The 18,554-nt window shown below is 32.0% G+C and overlaps 1 protein-coding gene across 2 annotated transcripts in view; it reads right to left on the bottom strand.

The window, feature by feature from the left end:
• The window catches only part of LOC149897470 (serine protease inhibitor dipetalogastin), a 211,886-nt gene extending 193,532 nt beyond the window's left edge, over nucleotides 1-18,354 (bottom strand). For both annotated transcript variants that reach the window (XR_016458190.1, XM_090116454.1), the window contains exon 1: nucleotides 18,229-18,354. The gene's annotated coding sequence lies outside the window, so the exon portion shown is untranslated. The remainder of the gene's footprint in view (nucleotides 1-18,228) is intronic.
• Nucleotides 18,355-18,554: the final 200 nt, after the last annotated feature.

Raw genomic sequence — 18,554 nt, 5'->3', positions numbered from 1 at the left:
CGGTCGGCTGCCGAGTAGGTATCCGGCAGCCTCGATACAGGCGACATGCGCTACACAGACCAAAAAGTTTGAGACGATGTAATAAAAGTTTCACTTTAAAAACGAATCTATTATCTCTATTGTAAAAATATTCAACAAACATGTATATGTATATCTCTATTGTAAAAATATTCAACAAGCATGTATCATTTATCTCTATTGGAACTTAAGACTGAAATAAAAGATCCTATCTACTTAATCTTCAAATACCTTTCATCTGCACCAGCTTATAATAGCTTCATATTAACAATATAAAAATGAACCAGTAGACCTTTATTAGTCGTTAACCACTGAGCTACTAGTCTATAGAAGCGGAAATAATGCTTGTCTTTTTTGTAATAAACACAATTATCTCGCTTGACTCTTTTTACTATCCTTAATTGTCACTGGAGCGTGCCTGATGGTGTTAAGATTAGGTCTGTGTTGAGTTAATGCTATAATATTGCATGCTATATTATGGCACAATAGGTACTTTTCGTGGTTGTTAAGTTAAAAATTTCATACAAAAGGATGACAGTTATGATAGAAAGAAACATTTTGTGTTTGGTAAGTCTAAAAAATTGTTCTGGATTTTATCGCCCAAACATCAAAAATAAAGACGAACTGAAAATTTTGTATTAGGAACAGACTGTAAGAGCCATTTTGCAAACAAAAATGATGTTCATATACAGAAGCATAGTTTCTTTATTTTTATTTAATTTGCGGGCATAATTTGTTTATGTTGTCATGGTTACGCAGGCGCACGTTCTGGCAATTTGCCGGCTATAATTAAAATTAGTTTAACAAAGTTATTTTATAGCGTGCTATATGACAACAACCTTATTGCGGTACTAGGCTATCAAGATACCGTTTTTACAATACCAGCTGTGTCTAGACTGAATTCCTAGATTGTATCTGTTATTTTAGTTCTAATATATAGCCCTATGTAATAAATCATTTAATTGCTTTGTGGATACTGGATCATCAATTCAAAAGATATTTGATTTGATCAAAAGGTAATAAAACAAAGTCGCTTCCCGCTGATGTCTCTCCCTGTGTAGGTATGCTAATTCTTTAAAACTGCGTAACTGATTTAGATGCAGTTATTTTAATAGATAGAGTGATTCAAAAGAAAAATGTTTGTACATCGAAATATTATGTGTGTTTCTAAGTTGAGAATTATGACACCTTTAAAAAGAGATAACCTACAGATCATAAATACAAAAGAAAGAGACAAATACAAGAAGACGTTACAAACATGAAATTTAAATAAATTTAAAATAAAATCTTTATCTCAATTCTACTAAAACCTATAAATTATGAAAAGGTCCATTAAAACAGAAGTTGGAATAGAATTAGATCTAGGCTTATGATAGTAGCTTACCCATTGTTAGGTTTAAAGATATCTAGATAGAATTAGGGCTTGTTATTTAGAAATACAGCCTAGTTTCTACCCTCATTAAATTTTCAATGCTGAATTATTAGTATCTATATTTCAGATAATTTTAGTATCTCAACTTGACTTTATTTTATGCAAGAATGGGGTTTGGTTGAATGCGGTAATCTCAGGAACTACTGAATCGATTTTAAAAATTATATCAAATTTGGATTTATATAGGTCCCGCAATGCTATAGGCTATGTACCACGGTCGGAACTGTGGCTGACCTCTGGTTAAATATATAAATAGGTATATTTTCTATCAAATAAGTTATAGGTATCTTTTCGGTATTTAAAGCACACAATAAAACACAGCACAAACTATTGAAACTGCCTTGCTCTATTTTAGGAGACTGTATTTTTTATTTTTACATAGACAATTCAAACAACAGACTATGCAATTGTTATAAATGAATGCATATATCACACAGCCTATGAACAACGGGCAACGGTTTAAACAGTTACCATAAAGCACATAAATTTAAATACACTATACAGTACAAAATAATAATATATTTAACGTCTCTTTGTCTCAACGAGTTTCAAAACAATTAGACCATTTCCTCATACCAGTAGAATACGTTTTAATCATTATTATAAACCCGTTGGAACGGCTAGAGTTATTTTGATGTATTTATGTGGACATGTACTGTTTAACGACTCAAACTGTCTTTGTAAATTTTATTGTCGAACTGTGAATTTTCAACATAGAATTCTAAAGTTGAATTTATAGACACAGGTATTTTAGGCTGTTAAGTCTTAGTGTAGGTAAGTGTTAATAAAATGCATGGAATAGCTTTTACATAAATAATTAATATAGTAGGTAATACAACCTGTTTTTTGTCTTCATTCTGTAGTTAAGAATGACAATGGAATAAGTAGGTATCTATGGTACCTATTTTGTTTATCTGTTTGACTGTTTCGAAGATACTTATTTTGCAGGCTTTAGCTGCCTATCTATCGTTTTGTAAATTGACTTTTTAGTTATAAAAAATACGAGTGGCACTCGAGACGGTAAAGCTATTGCATAGCATCGCATCGCTGTGCCGGTTGGAGTGGGGGGTGTTAGGTTTTTTCGTTACGGAATTTTTACATTCGGCCGCCGCGCTCAAAGTCTGAGATAAAAGCTATGCAATAACTTAAAAATAAACGATACATAGAAAAACTTACATAGAAAATCTATATTGTCTACCCACCAAACATGATTAACAAACGTTCTTACATAAAAAATCAAAGCGCAAAGTTCAAATGAGCTTACAAAAAGCGAAATATACCGTTCCAATACCCATCCTGTTCATACGAGGTCTCTATGTCAAGTATGACACCAAAACGTACGGTCAACAAAAAATGACCTATAAATTTATTAAATTTCTTTTAGCCAATTAAAGCTGTCATGTTTTTGCTGTTAGCACTTCATTGTATGGAGTTTTTGTGAACGGAATTGGCACGAAGCAAACGAGCGACTTGTGCGATCAATTAAAGTCGAAATACGTCAGTTGTGTGTTGGATTCCTATCGGTTCTATACTTTTACTTTATTTGTTAATTCTTCTTGAGCTAATAAAACTTATATCTTAATTAACTTTAGTAAATATTATTTACCTATCAATACAATAAAATATAGGAAATTTAGCTGAATTACGGTAAAATGTTTACTTAATAATAGTATAAGTTATAACAAATGTGTGTAGTATTTAAATAGTAATTATATAATTTTATTTTATTATAGTATAATATGTTTATCACAAATTTACGTATTATAATTATAAAACTTTAAACTACCTTTTATAGTTTTTAAAACAATATTACAACACAATATAATAAATAGAATATACTATGTTCTGTGCAATGCAAATGTAAACAGAATCCTATTTTCTTACTAAAGTAAAAAAGCCAATAATTACACTATAAAAATATTGTCTGTCTGTCAATTACTTGCCTTGCCTCATATTAATGTATGCGTAGTGCGTTTGCAACGAAGTCATCATTAAATCAGCTAATTATACGATTTGAAAGCGAGTACAGATAAAAAAAAACTGACAAATAACATTGTAATTGTGACATTGACTCTTATGTGTTTTAGGGTTCCGTACCGAAAGGGTAAACCGGACCCTATTACTGAGACTTTGTTGTCTGTCTATCTAGATGCTATATATCTCATAGTCGTGATAGCTAGAAAGGTGAAATTTTCACAAATGATGTATTTCCGCTATAACAACAAACACTAAAAAATTAAAAAAAATATATATTAAGGGGGTGCCCATAGTACGGAACTCTTCGTGCGCGAGTCCGACTCGCACAGGTATGTACTAGTTTATTATCTGTGGTGATAGGTTATAAACAGATAATGAAGAATTCGATACGACTTTTTCTATTTGAAGAGTGTTAATTAGCATCTGTGATATCGAAGAGAGATCTGGACTAGACTAGATTCTTGTTTAGGCTTTCTATGATATTATATGCTGTTTAAACGTTTATTTTTTACTAGCTGCGCTTCGCGGTTTCATCCGCGTGGCTAAGCTCCTGTTGCAGTTGGTCTTAGCGTAATGATATATTATAGCCTATAGCCTTCCTCGATAAATGGGCTATCTAACACCGAAAGAATTTTTCAAATCAGACCAGTAGTTCCTGAGATTAGCACGTTCAAACAAACAAACTCTTCAGCTTAATAATATTAGTATAGAAGTATAGATAGTAGTAGAGATAGAGGCAGAAACTGATTTTCAACGACGTATAATATGTCTGTTTTAGTTTTTAAGTTTCAGGATTTTTATGTATTTTGTAGGTTATGGTTAGCGAAATAGTATGTATAAATTTATTTTCATCAAACCCTAAATTCGATAGGTGACATTGCAAACTCAAAATTAAATTAAAAAGCAAAAAGTTCACAAAGTGTTTGCTGTTTTCATTCACAACGAGAACATCGTACTTTTATTTCGTCGTCTAGTTTTTGTCCCCTTTAATTCTCTGCCCATTCACTTTTTATACAATGGCTATATTATAAAAAATCGTTAAGTGCGAGTCGGACTCGCGACACTATGGGTTCCGCACACATCCAATTTATGACCGAGCATGTTGCATAATCAACATTTTATATTATTTGTTATATAGCGGTAACCTAAATGTAACAATATTTCTGAGATACAGCCTGGTGATAGACAGACAGATAGCGATGTTTAAATATTAGGATCCCGTTTTTACCCTTTCGGTACGGAACCCTAAAAACTTAACGTTGGGTGGCAAGCGTGCAGTCACGGGTGGTTATTCGATTGATAAAAATAGATACAATTTTAACAGGTATGTCAGGTCTGTTTTTGATGTATTTACGCCAGAAAGAGCTATTTTTCAAGTGGATACGAAATCACGATATTCGTTGTTATAAATTGAATTTCTATTTCCTTTTCATCAGCCCATATATATTCCCAAATCCCATTGCTGAGACACAAGCCTCCCATAAGGGATCAGGCCATAATCCACGCTGGCCAAGTGTGGGTTGGCGGATGTCACATATGTCATCGAACTTTTTGATTCTTCGACATGTCGGTTTCCTCACGATGTTTTCCTTAACCGTTTCGTGATGCTCCCTTGACGAGATACATTGAAATATCAATCTATGTCCTTTTGTGGGGTAATGCTGTAAACATCTATCACTGATATCTATCGATTTTATTAGTTTTCACCGAGAATCGAATACAGGACACGTCACTCACGCATCAAAGTGTGATTACAGTAATTTTAATAATTTATCCGAAGTAGGTATACTACGATCATTCAATAACTTAAATAGTGTTTTTTTTGTCCTCTAATAAGAAGACTTAATTATAAATGCGAAAGTTTGTATGTTTGTTTGTTACTCATTCACACAAAAAGTGCTAAACCGGTTTTCATGAAATTTGGCACACACATACAAGGTTACTTGGATAACAACATAGAATAGTTTTTATCCCGGAAATTCCACAGGAGCGGGTCCTATGCAGGTTATTGTTTGGAAACGCGGGCGAAGCAGCGGGCGGATAGCTAGTTTTATTACGTATTTAATACAATTAAAGACGTAAGATACTTGGAGAATTTCGCATGATACATAATGATGTAAGTATCATAACATAACTGTCAATGAATGCATTGACAGTTAAAAAACACTTTCAAACCTGGTCATTAGCAAAGCCTCAAAACCGTGCCATATCAACAAAATCATCACAGTTGATGGTCACTCGATTATCATCATTCATCACTTTCATTTCAGTGTGTTTAAAGCCTTTTGTTAACAATAATGTTGAGAAAGCGCTTTCTGATTGTATTGTTCTATATTTTTTGCAAGTCATAAGCGTAGATGAGTTTGCGTTTTTTGCGGACGTCAAATTAGATAAATATCGATTTCATGGTATTGAATGGATGCAATTTGAATTTTCACTTCTTTATAATGTAACTAGCTTCCGCCCGCGGCTTCGCCCGCGTGGTGTTTTGATAAAAGGTAGCCTAGGTAGGTATGTTCATTCTCAGGGTCTGTGCCAAATTTCACCATAACGGCGGGAAAGCGTAACAGACAGACAGGCAGATAGTTACTTTCGCATTTATAATATTACTAGCGGTCCGTCCCGGCTTCGCCCGTGGTACATGTTTACGTTTTCTCTACATAAGAACCATCCTCGTACTTCAAGGAATATAATAAAAAAAGAATTATCGAAATCGATTCAGCCGTTCTCGAGTTATGCGCTTACCAACACATTTTGCGATTCATTTTTATATATAAGATAACGTTTGAAGCGTTTGATTTGTAGAGTTTAAGAACAATTTGCAAATAAATACGCGTATCTAAACTAATATTGTGAATAGAAAAGTTTTCATGATGTGTTTTTATTTCAGACGATTTATTATAAAACTAATTGACCGATTTATTTAGAAGCTACTTCTGTAATGAGTTAAACCTGCTATATTTTATATCCATAATAAATAAATAAAATAATTATACACAAAATTAAAGTTTACATCTAATTCTAAAAAGTATATTGACTATTTTGTTCAACTTTCCTGAATCACTAACTAATAAGTGAAGTCGGTTAAACAGAAAATAAGGTTAAATCTATCACAAGGAGATCCAGTTAAAAGCGATCCAACTCTGATCAGTCTAGCGTAACTCGGATAATAAATGAAGAATGCAGACGGGAAGTTCAAATTATATATAGTAGGAATACAATAGACTGCATATTATAATAGATATAATATTTGGGGATCTAAGCTATGAGAGTCGTGTATTGTACTTTCACTTTCATTTTAAATTAATTAGAAGTGATTTAGATTAGGAAAGATTTGACAGATTAAATATTTTGTATTATATTTTATCTAAATTTAAATCGGCGTTGAATTTTTAATATTTTGTTCTCAATTTTATTTTGGGCAGGATGACACGTTTCCATTTGTGCATGATCTTTGAGCTTCGTTAGTTATTTTTTTAATAGCAGAGATGAGCAGTTTGTGTGATTTGAACAGTGATTAATTTGAGTTTAGAAATTTGAAAATTATCCACCTAAGTAAAGTATTGGCTATATAGATAAGTGGAAGAATATATTCTGTCCTATTTTTAATGTCATATTTTACCGTAAACGAACAAAAAAATCTACAAAACCCTTTCATTAATTTAAATAATACTCAAGACGCACCTAACAAAGAAAGAACAGAGACAAGACGAGCAGCAGTTAATATAAAACATAACAATAAAACTATTTAAAGCACAGTCTGTCCAAAAAAAGCGGTGAGAAGGGAAAATAAAAACACTAATAATGGCGAAGTAATCAGAAATGGAAACAAAGCCATGGACTAAAGCCCTGGCAGACCGTAAACCTGCCTTTTTATTTTGTTAAAACAACGGCACTTACTGTTACAAATTAGTTCCTATAATCTATATTTGTATAAAAGGCAATGCCCTGACTGACATATTGTCAAGGTAATCTTCGGGTGATGGAAGATTGGAGTTTTGATTTTGTGTTGATAGTACATACTTAAATATTAAACGCGAAATTTTGTAAGAATGAATCGAAGTATGTTTGTTAATCATTCATGCGAAAATTTGACGAACCGTTCATCAAATTCATATCTGACTGAGCCGAAATATTTATTTAAATTACCTACCTATATTAGGTACTTGCACGATAATGTTTTTAACACTCGAATCAAGCTACCCTAGTAATGTTTTTCCAATAACAAATTAAATATTTTCTTTCCATCACATATTTTGCTACATATTCTTATTTGTTACATCGCATCCATCAAGGAATTCCAAGCACACATTCTATTAAATTCTTGGCTTTAAAATACACGAGAAATGTCTTCAAACCGAACACCACGCTTTATAAAGAATCTAAACAAGTATGCATTTTATTGCAAGCCAACGAAGATATTATAATGAAAAATTCCCAGCCATTCAAATTCAAATCACGTTGGAATTTAGTGTTTTATTACATGTCAATCCACGTTTAAATGCCTCAATTTAGCAACATGTGAAAAACTATTTTACTGCTCCCTAGCATATTCTTCTTAAACCGGCTACTCACGTATCTGCCGCAGGGGCAATATTGGAACATTCTACGTTGGTCGGCGGTCGGAGCAATTTTTTGTTCTCAAAATTGCCCCTGCTTGCATATACAGATTACAATTAAGGAGCCAATTAAGGGTGCAACTTCAAAATTGCCCCTGCAAGTGGAAGGTGAGTAGCCGGTTTTAGAGAACAGCTGAAATTGTTCCGACCGCCGTGCAACCGAGATTGTTCCAATATTGCCCCTGCGGCAGGTACGTGAGTAGCCAGCTTTAATGATCAAGATATATACGGTGACGTTAATCTAAGTGCACTTGAAGAAATGAATGCATTTACACATTTATGGCTTATAAAAGTTGTGAATAAGGTGGGAGATGAAGATAAATTGAACGAGCTAAAGTTAGTCTTGATAGCACCTGCGATCTACAGGTTCGTTCGTTTATGGTTCATTGAAAACGGACAGGAGAGTTCAAGTTAGATTGGTTTCAATTTAACTACTTCGTTGTTACAATTGTTATTGTGATTGTGATTTGAATAGAATCAGTTTCGTTTATAATTGTTTATTTATCAGCCTCTTATGCGTATTAATTAAGATTTAGGATGGCTCTTAATATTCTGCGAGGAGTAGAATTAAAGGAAATTTGTTTATATTCAAATTTTTCGCTTAGTTTCTTAATCATTTCCGCAATAAATTTACATTAATGAACTATACATTAATGCATTAATTTATACATAACATTAAAGATGGTTCTTGCAAAAATAAAAAAAGGTCTATCTTATTTTATTATCATTACTAATAACAAGCAATAAAAATAATGTTCGTTGTATTAGTTAAAAAGCCATTTTTGTCAGTTTTATAGTTTCCGTTTTAGCATATATTTGTCGTGTCCAGAATCAATTAAAAAATCAAGTTCTTCCGCTGCCAAAATCAAGGACAAACATCAAGATAAAAACTTTCTTTTGACAAAGCAGTTATCGAGCAGATTACTCGTATTTAGGTTACATTTTCACGAGCATTATAATTTACCAAAAACAAAATTAGAGTGTATGTTTGTAATATTAAAATAACTGCTTTTCATTAAATGCATATAATTATATGGACGTATACATGGAACATATACCAAAATAGTAATTTTTACAATTTTTGTCTGTTTGTCTATGTATCTGTTTGTTACGGTTAATCACTGGAACGGCTTAACCAATTTTGACGAGACTTTCACTAACAGATAGCTGATGTTATAAGGAGTAACTTAGGCTGTTTTATTATGATATTTCATAGGGATCAGGAAAAGTACTTAGGAGTGAACAGAAAAATTCATTTACGCGAGTGCAACCGCGGGATGCAGTTAGTTCGCAAATAAACAACATTAGTCACACAAATACAGTTTATTGGTTGCGATTGCCGGGACAACGGTTTAAAATTGATATTCAATGGTAATTCGAGATATAATGCCCGGTGAAACCACCAAGAATGGGCTTGATTAAGTCGAAGCGAAGATACAATACTGAATTTTAAATTTCTCATTGTTGAAACTCGTACGCGCCACAGATACGTGAATGAAATTTAAAATAAAAAACACACTTTTTCCACCTCAAAACCTTACTTGGACTTATCAATGATCTAGTCTAGACGCAAATGATAAACATTCGCAGTAATATAGCTATCATTCTCATGATAACTAGTTTTTGCCTGCTTAAATCTCTAATATAAATCTTAATTAAACCAGATTATAACTACAAAACAGACGTCTCATCCTGTCAAAGTAAAAAAAAATAGAATTCTAGTTTCTTAATTAGCCTTCAGCAAAAAATCTCAGGACATTTGTAGTGAGCGGACAAAGATAGCAGCATAGGAATATGCAGTTCAAAATTTATTTCTCTGCTTTTGACTTAATATGCCATTAAATTATCATCCCTATTGTCTACTAGACAAAATCCATTATTGTTCTAAATGTTGGTAAACCAGAGCGCGTTGTTCCGATACGAAACGAATTAACATTTTGGATCCATATCTCGCATTTATTAAATACAGTTGTGGGCGTGTCTCAGGGATCTACATTTGGTCCTATTCCTATAATCGTTTTTGTTTGGATCAAACTTGAAAACAGTTAAGTTTGTTGCTAGGAGAAGTAAAGTTTACGGTACTGATTTAGCGCTTGGATAAGTTTCTGCATGAATTCAATTACAGTGGAGATCACTGACCCTACCGCAGTATGCAGCAGAGAATAGTCCAAGGAATTTAGAATATATGTTAGTAATTACTTACTCGGCTCGCACAGTTCTAATAGCGGGGACAGACCTAAATAACTCTATCTATAATATAATTTATTAGAGCTGGAATTTATAACCTCAATTATACTCATTACATGGCCAATTATCTATATAAATTTTAATGAACACAATAACATCTACCATAAATGCATTATTTATTAGTTTAAGTAGAAATCAATACTGCTTCTAATATAAAATTCCAATTCAGATTCTTTAAGGAAAACATCAGATACAAAGAAGTAAAGGAATATAGTCAACCAAATAACTCACGTGGACAACATCAAAACAACGTCTAATAATTAATAACGAAACTAGGTTACGAAATATTATAATGACGATAATCTATGCTAAGCACCAGAATCTGTTTCACATTTACATAAAACACACTTCAATTCAAAAGTGTAACATTTATATATACGAGGAATTTCTCAGCACTTAGATATTCTGAACGACAAGTGAAACTTGCAATTCTTGACATGGGATTGCGGAAAAAAGTTTTATTTCGCTAACATCGAAAGCAAATCGTCTAGTACCGGTTTGGTAAAAGTTGAGAAAAAACGTTCAAAGTCTTGATACACTGCTGCGTCAGATTCACGAGTTTAATGCCTTTGCGTTATTACGGCATCGTTTCAGACCATTGTGGGTCGTAAATGTGATTTTATATTCAGTTTAACTGTGTAAGCAAAAGCTCTTGACGCTAGGTTTATGTTTTATGAAGTATTCTTTCATATTAATAAAGTTGTTGAAAGCGTTTGGTGTCTTATCTGTTTTTGTTTTTTTTTTCGATATGAAGTGAAGGATTAGAAAGAATTACTACATCGAAGGAATCTCAAAAGTCAAACAAGCGCTAGATTTATTTTGACTATTGCGTTTTAAGGAAGTCATATGTGTTTTATACAAAATAACTTGGGATCAAATTCAAAGATATCAAGTTTATTGTAGACGATAAATTAACATTAGCATTTGCCGACTTTTAACCCGATGAAATCAAACATAAAGTCCAATGACTACTCAACTCATGCACATATCTACGATACAGTAAGTCAATCTTAGATATGAATAACCAGATTAACTGTTCTTGAGCAGATCATTAAAACTGCAAACAAAACTTCATTAGTCATAAAACAAGAAGGTAAATCGATTACGAGAGATGGTATTGAACCGATAAAAGTTACATACAGTGACGCCATTTCTAGACTGGAGTGGTCAGTTAGCCTTATTAGATGGTCTATTTATAGACTAGGTTTATACTCTTGTTAAACTTATGTTTATATAAAAATATTTAACGATCCTAACGGGTGCTTTGATGCTTTAGTTCTTGGTATATGAGAGATGGCATTTGATGTTGTTGTCGATAAGACTATTTTTGTAAAGAATATTAGATATTTTTTGATTTCGATGCAAAAAATATTAACTTAATATGAATTGTAAGATTAAATTTAAAAACGTAACGTAAAATTTCAGTGTAAGAACGCGTATAATAAAACAATTATTGTAGAAAAGATACCAAAATTAATTCTGAACTCCGAATGCATTCCATGATAAAATATTCTATTTATATTTGTTTGTTGAGTATAAAATGATTGATTAACGACCCACATTAATTTCGATTACAAACAGGCTTTTCAGATCTCCTTTTTACTTGTCTTGTCAGATTTTCAATTTTATATCCCCAAATTTAGGTATTTTGTGACGCTACCATGGCAATTATTGATCATTACGTTTAACTGTTGCCATAATTGAGGGCTTAATGTTTCAAGGTATTATAATTTGCCTTAATGACTCTGGAACTCCTGGGCTCTTAACATTTAACTCTTTGGAAAGGACCTGTAGTACTTTAAACTTTAAAGCATTAAATCTTCAGTTGGTAAGGCAGGATTTTAAGAAATATGCTTACTGTTTAGTACCTATTGATTCTGATGGTCTAATGATTTAATTTATTTCTTTAAATTGAAATTAATAGATGTTCTTAATTAGACAAAAGTCGTATTAAAATTACTTACTAATAAAGTTTCAAATATTTGTATTTGGAACGTTTATTTCATAACTCGAAACATTTTTATATGAATAAACTTTTACAACTGCCTATTATTATTTCACTAAAATTCCAATCAAAAAGTCAAGTCGTTTTTACAGATTTGGCAATAAATTCAGTAAGTCTGATCTCTTTTAAAAACTTTTAACTGAATTTACAAATAATAATAGTTTAAAAAAACTAAAAAACACGCTTTTTATACAAAACCGAACTAAAAAATAAAAAATTTTATCAAATTAGTGTTTTGTCATCGGTCCTCAATAAATCTACAAAGTTTGAACGAAATCTGGCCGTTTAAAGTGGGTCAAAATCGCGCCCAAAGAAGTCGGTTACAAACATATTCTGTGATCTGTGGTAACAAACATACAGGTGAAGCTAATATAAAGCGTGTACGAATATGTTTATATAAAAAAAGACGTGTGGCCCTCGGGTACTGCCGCGGTAAAGCTATTGCATAGCATTCCTTCAAGTCACACCTCCGTGTCCGTCGGAGTGGGGAGCGTGAGGTTATTTCGTTACGGAATTTATCGATTCGGTCCCCGTGCTCTAGGCCCGCGATAGAAGCTATGCAATAGCTTAAAAATACATTTTAATAACAAAAATAAATACAATAATGTTATTTATTTTGTATCTAACAATCTAACCAAATGAAGCATGATAGTATCTTATGAAATCTTCAGTAGAATGTGTTATTTCGCAGAACTATGAATAAATGCAAACATTATCATATTATGTATTGGAATAACGGAATCGTAGAGAATGCATAATGTATTGTTTTTATTACGGTTTTATTTTTGGTGGATCGCTATAAAAAGGTTTAGTTAAAAAATTACAAGTAGGTAACACATGAAAGAAAAAGTATTTATTTTCAAAACTCTGAAATGAAAACAAGATCTTATTATGATAATATAATTCGACTTTATAGTAGAAGTCAAATCGGACCAGTAGTTCCTGAGATTAGCGCGTTCAAACAAACAAACTCTTCAGCTTTATAATATTATTATAGATTAACTAAATAACATTTAAATCGGGATAATTATGAATGGACAATAAAATTATGTAGTAAATCATTACCATGCTAGGAAAAGGTAACCCACCATCAACTAATTTTAGGTTATATCAAATTTTAAAAGGTGTATTCAACGAAATAATCCCACATTTGACACCACGAACTTTCCTACAATAATATAATATTTCCCTAGTTTCAAATACGATCTATCGAACGAATATTATAAGCGTAGTTCTATACAATACTCAAATTCATGAATATTAATATGCCTGTTTATGGAAAACAGTTTATGCAATATTACGTTGCATTTACAGTTATTTCACGGATTGTTTAACAGAAAACATTACATGTAGGTGAAATGTATTTATGGGTATTTTATTATTTACTAGCTTTCCGCCCTCGGCTTCGCCCGCGCAGTCAAAGAAAAACCCGCATAGTTCCCGTTCCCGTGGATTTTCAGGGATAAAACCTATCCTATGTCCCGAGGTAAAAAGTAGCCTATGTCCTTTCTCGGGTATCAAAATATCTCTATACCAAATTTCATGCAAATTGGTTCAGTAGTTAAGGCGTGATTGAGTAACAGACAGACAGACAGAGTTACTTTCGCATTTATAATATTAGTATGGATTATCTGTGAATAATATCGAGTTATATTCGAGCAAGGCGAGATATTCCATTTATGGTTTAAATGACTTGTGCAATATATTATACACTAGCTGTTTCCCGCGGTTTCACGCGCATTGCTCCGCTCCTGTTGGCCTTAGCGTGATGATAATATATAGCCTTTGATTGTTTTTATGATTGTTTGTTTGAACGCGCTACTCTCAGGAACTACTTACTGGTCTGATTTGAAAAATTCTTTCAGTGTTAGATAGCCCATTCATCGAGGAAAGCTATAGGCTATATTTTATCACGCTAAGACTAACAGGAGCGGATCCACGCGGGTGAAACCGCGGAGCGCAGCTAGTGTTATCATAAAAAAATAATGATGTTAAATCTAAAAAGATGTAAATCTATTAATTTTTTCCTCTTACATTTTAAATTATTCAATCCATACAATGACATGTCTAAACAGATGCATTCAAACGTAACAAAACATCATTAACGAAACTAAAAAACAGTTACGCATTTTTTAATGCAACTTTAACGAGCGATAGACGTTAATGTATGTATAATAGTAACCATAAAATAGAGCGGAACTGAATGTGTTCTGTGGAATCGAACCCGCGACCTCCAATCAACATTAAGCATGGCTTTTACCGCTACACCATAATTACTAATTTTAGGACTGGCAACACTGATTACGATGCTATAAGTATGATATAGCTTTTGACTTTTGATTTCTTTATAGTGCACTATATTCCAATTTATTGCATTCAAATATAAATAAATACAAGGACAAAAAAGAACTTTAAAAGTCTTGTCTAATATTGTATCGCTGAAGAGTTTGTACATTTGGTTGAACGCGGTAATCTCAACTACAGGTCCGATGAGAAATTTGGTATTTTTTTTTGTGTCAAATTAACTGAGGTTTTAACATAAAACTTCTCAAGTTTAAAAATTATCAATAGAAAGCTCGTACTTCAGAAACGAATAATATGCACCTTTGTGAAATAAATCACTAATAAAAATTACATGAACTCACACAGGAAGAGCGTCTTTAAGACATTTCCAGTTTTTTAACAAGAAATCTATCTGTTTAGCATAACTATGACCAATTAATTATATTTCGGATATAAAACCAGATCTAGCGCGCTAGATCGTGCAATGACCTTATAGATCATTATTGCATAATTCAGAATGTATAATTTTTGTATAAATTTACTTATTTTTGGAGGAACGATGAATTATAATATGATGACAACTTTGAATTATTTAAGTTTTTTCTTTAATCCTACTATTATTATAAATGTGAAATTTGTGAGCTTTTACAAGAAAAGCTGACAAATTTCTGACAATTAGGAGTTGTGGTCATAAATAATAGCCTGCCACACGTAAAGCCACGGACTGCAGCTAGTATTTTTAACAACATTACATATTATTATCTAAAAAAATACGTTTCTGCGGTCATAGAAAAGACGCGCGTTTTTCAAACAAGATGTCGATTTCTTTTTTTGTTTATATTATTTTAAAACGCGTTTTGAACCCGTCAAATGTGTACATAAACAAGCGAATTTGCACTTGACCGGATATACATGTATCGAACTTAGATACTTTCGACGCGTGACCCTAATCTCACCATTGAATCAAAGGAGGTCATCGTATGTAGTTTCTGAACGAGGAATTAAGTTTTCGAACGAATCTACTGAGATAATTTTCGAAAAAAAAAATGATGATTGTTTTTTGTGTCTCCGAAAATATCTCTGTCAAGAAAATAATAACATTCCAAAAGTATTTAAGTAAGTATAAAATAAATTAAATAAGCTAAATCGATGACGGTGATAACATTGTATTTTCTATTTTTGGTACCAAAAAAAAGAAAGCAACTACGATCAGTTATTTTATACTCATTACTCAACCAACTAGTTTAATCCCGAAAAAAAGACGAAGCTTTAAGTGATGGTGCATTGCAATAATGATAATTCGTTACTCTTTATGGTGGTGGTACCTACAGTATATTATAAAATATGTTACAGTCAAAATTCATTAACGGCCAAAAGTCAGTCAAAAAAGATTTACTGACACATCTAAAATTATTATTTGTTGCTCAACGAGTAACATCGATATCACAATATGAAGAAGGTACCTTATGTCATGTTTGTTTGCAGATCAGAGCAGGTGATGAAACTAAGTGATGAGACAAGATGATCAGACTTTGTAAAAAGGTGATGAGACAGACAGAGACTTCATATTAGCTCTACCCAGAACGTCTCAGCTATAATGAACCAAGAAAAAGAAAGAACGAAAGACGATCGCTGCAAAATGATGTATCGAAACGCAAACTTCAAAAGGAAGGTATTAAAACGTCTGTCTGTCAGTCCCACGTAATGCAAGTTGCCAAAAATGGTACATTTGGGTCATTTCGTTTACAGGGTTCAGTGACCTGACAACTTAATTAGTAGCCTGTTTATTTACTGCATTATGCCATTGGTGATTATATCAATTACAATTCCTTTGAGACGCGGTGCTTTTTATTCGGAAAAACGTTTATTTATCAATAAAAGATCTCAATGACGATTTTGACATATTATGGGTTATAGTAAGAATGTATTTATTGTAAAATAATTAAGATCTCTTCCCATTTTTTTTTTCGAAAAAACTATAAATAGTTATAATAATGAAATTTTGACTATAAATGATAACTGAAAATTTATTCTTCAAGATCCAATTTTTGTGTTCTATAATTGAGAAAATTATTTCAAAAAATATACCGTATTGACATAAAAAATAAGGAAAGGCATAAAACGATTTGCATATCCACACTACAGAAAAATACCCACTTAATTTTACCAGCTACTTTTATAACTATATTGCATCAAAAAAATTCAAGTAAAACGAAAAACTGTAAATTGTGCATATACAAGTCAACCTAGCAACATTTTAAGTGGCCTGTTTTTCTGGTTCTCCAGAAAGTCTACAGGTACATACTACATAGGCACAGATAAACACAAAGATTAATTATATTCAATAAACGTTTTAGTCAAGTTTTGTTAGCCAATTATGAAAAAACACAACATAATTGAGTAAAAAAAATTGAATTTCTTGAGTTTATAATAAATGAAGTAAGTACTTTCGATAATCGCAATTTTTAATAGAAAATACGGGTTATTATAATTTTTGTATAAGTATAAAATATATTTTAAGACCTACAATAGTTGTTTAAGAAAGATTGTAAATATTGGATTTGGACAAGTCCAGCATTTTATTTCGCACCAAAAAATTTAACCAACTCTTAACTTCAACGAAAATTCATACTATTTAGTTCATACATTTAAAAATATGTAGTTATTTTATATGTTTTTAAACTTTACTACACTATCACTATCGTTTGTAGATTTTAAGATTCATAAAACTTTTATTATCTAGATAATAGTTTACGCCATTTAAGATTTAATCTTCTGTTATATATAGTGAGCTATAATATCTTCTATCGCAGTGGTTACTGAAACAAACAGGTTGTCAGTTCAATAAACACGGTCTATAAATTCAATATAAACATTTATTGAACTTCCGCGTATTTGCACGGTTAAATTTTTATTTTTGCCAAACTATATAAAGTGCGACTATAAATATCTCCGAAGTAAAGTCAACCGTATCCTTATTTATTTGAATCACGAAATTATTGTTATTATTCATGTTTAAGACAAATTAAATTAAAAAAACTAAACCACCGTCAAGTTGTTATCTGATCTAGTCAAGATTTAATTGGGAAGACATCTCACATCAGCTTTCATATATAAAAGGAATCATCAAAATCGGTTCACCCTATCAAAAGTTCTGTGGTAACAAACCCAAAAAAATTAATCGAATCGATCGATCTTTTTGTAAGTCGGTCGAAAATATTGCATGTGCATTTCCGACCGATTGTATTTTTCATAAGCGTATTTTTTATCATTCCTTTTTTAAATTTATTTATGACGATATAAATTCCTAATGTCAAAAAAGAAAGTACCTATATTCCAAGTTTTATTGTGTCGATAAATTGAATAGAATATTTTAAGATAGTGCTAAGAGCTTATCCCTGTACCTACTTATAAAGACTTGTGATAAACTTTTTTATTCTATTTTATAATAGGCGTTTTCTTACCATGCAGTAACAAAAAACTTTTTCAAATCATCCAAAAACGAATTTTTATTTTCTTACTTTTTTACCCGAAATATTTTTGATCTCTAAGATTCCTTCAATTCCAAAAAATTTACTTTTTACTCCACATAAAAAAATTAACATCCGTTTTTCCTATTACTATTTTAAAACCCATCAAAAACTTACTCAAAATATTCCCGAACGCACGTCCACACAAACACTTAACAAACACAGCACACGTCTGAACCCGGCGGCGCCGCGGTGCCAACTGGACCCGAGGCAGTACCTCCTCATATTATTATACCACCTATGAGTTTCCATCTTTCACTGACCAGCATGTGGGTTAATGAGGACCGATGCCAGCGCTCAGTTTTCTAAGCGTTTTCAAACGACGCGAAGCTGCTAAGCTGTTATGCGCGCCTGGTATCCAAAATCAATTATGATTTAATTGGGATTAATTAGATTTATTAAAAGGTAAGAGAATTCAATAAGAAACTACTTTCAACCTACTT

This window comes from Colias eurytheme, chromosome 25 (genome assembly GCF_061535395.1).
Source record: "Colias eurytheme isolate Ceu_HAF_F1 chromosome 25, ilColEury1 Martin Lab GWU primary, whole genome shotgun sequence".
NCBI classification, from domain to species: Eukaryota; Metazoa; Arthropoda; class Insecta; order Lepidoptera; family Pieridae; genus Colias; species Colias eurytheme.
The sequence above is the reverse complement of the archived record's forward strand: the minus strand, read 5'-3'. Positions and strand labels throughout refer to the sequence as shown.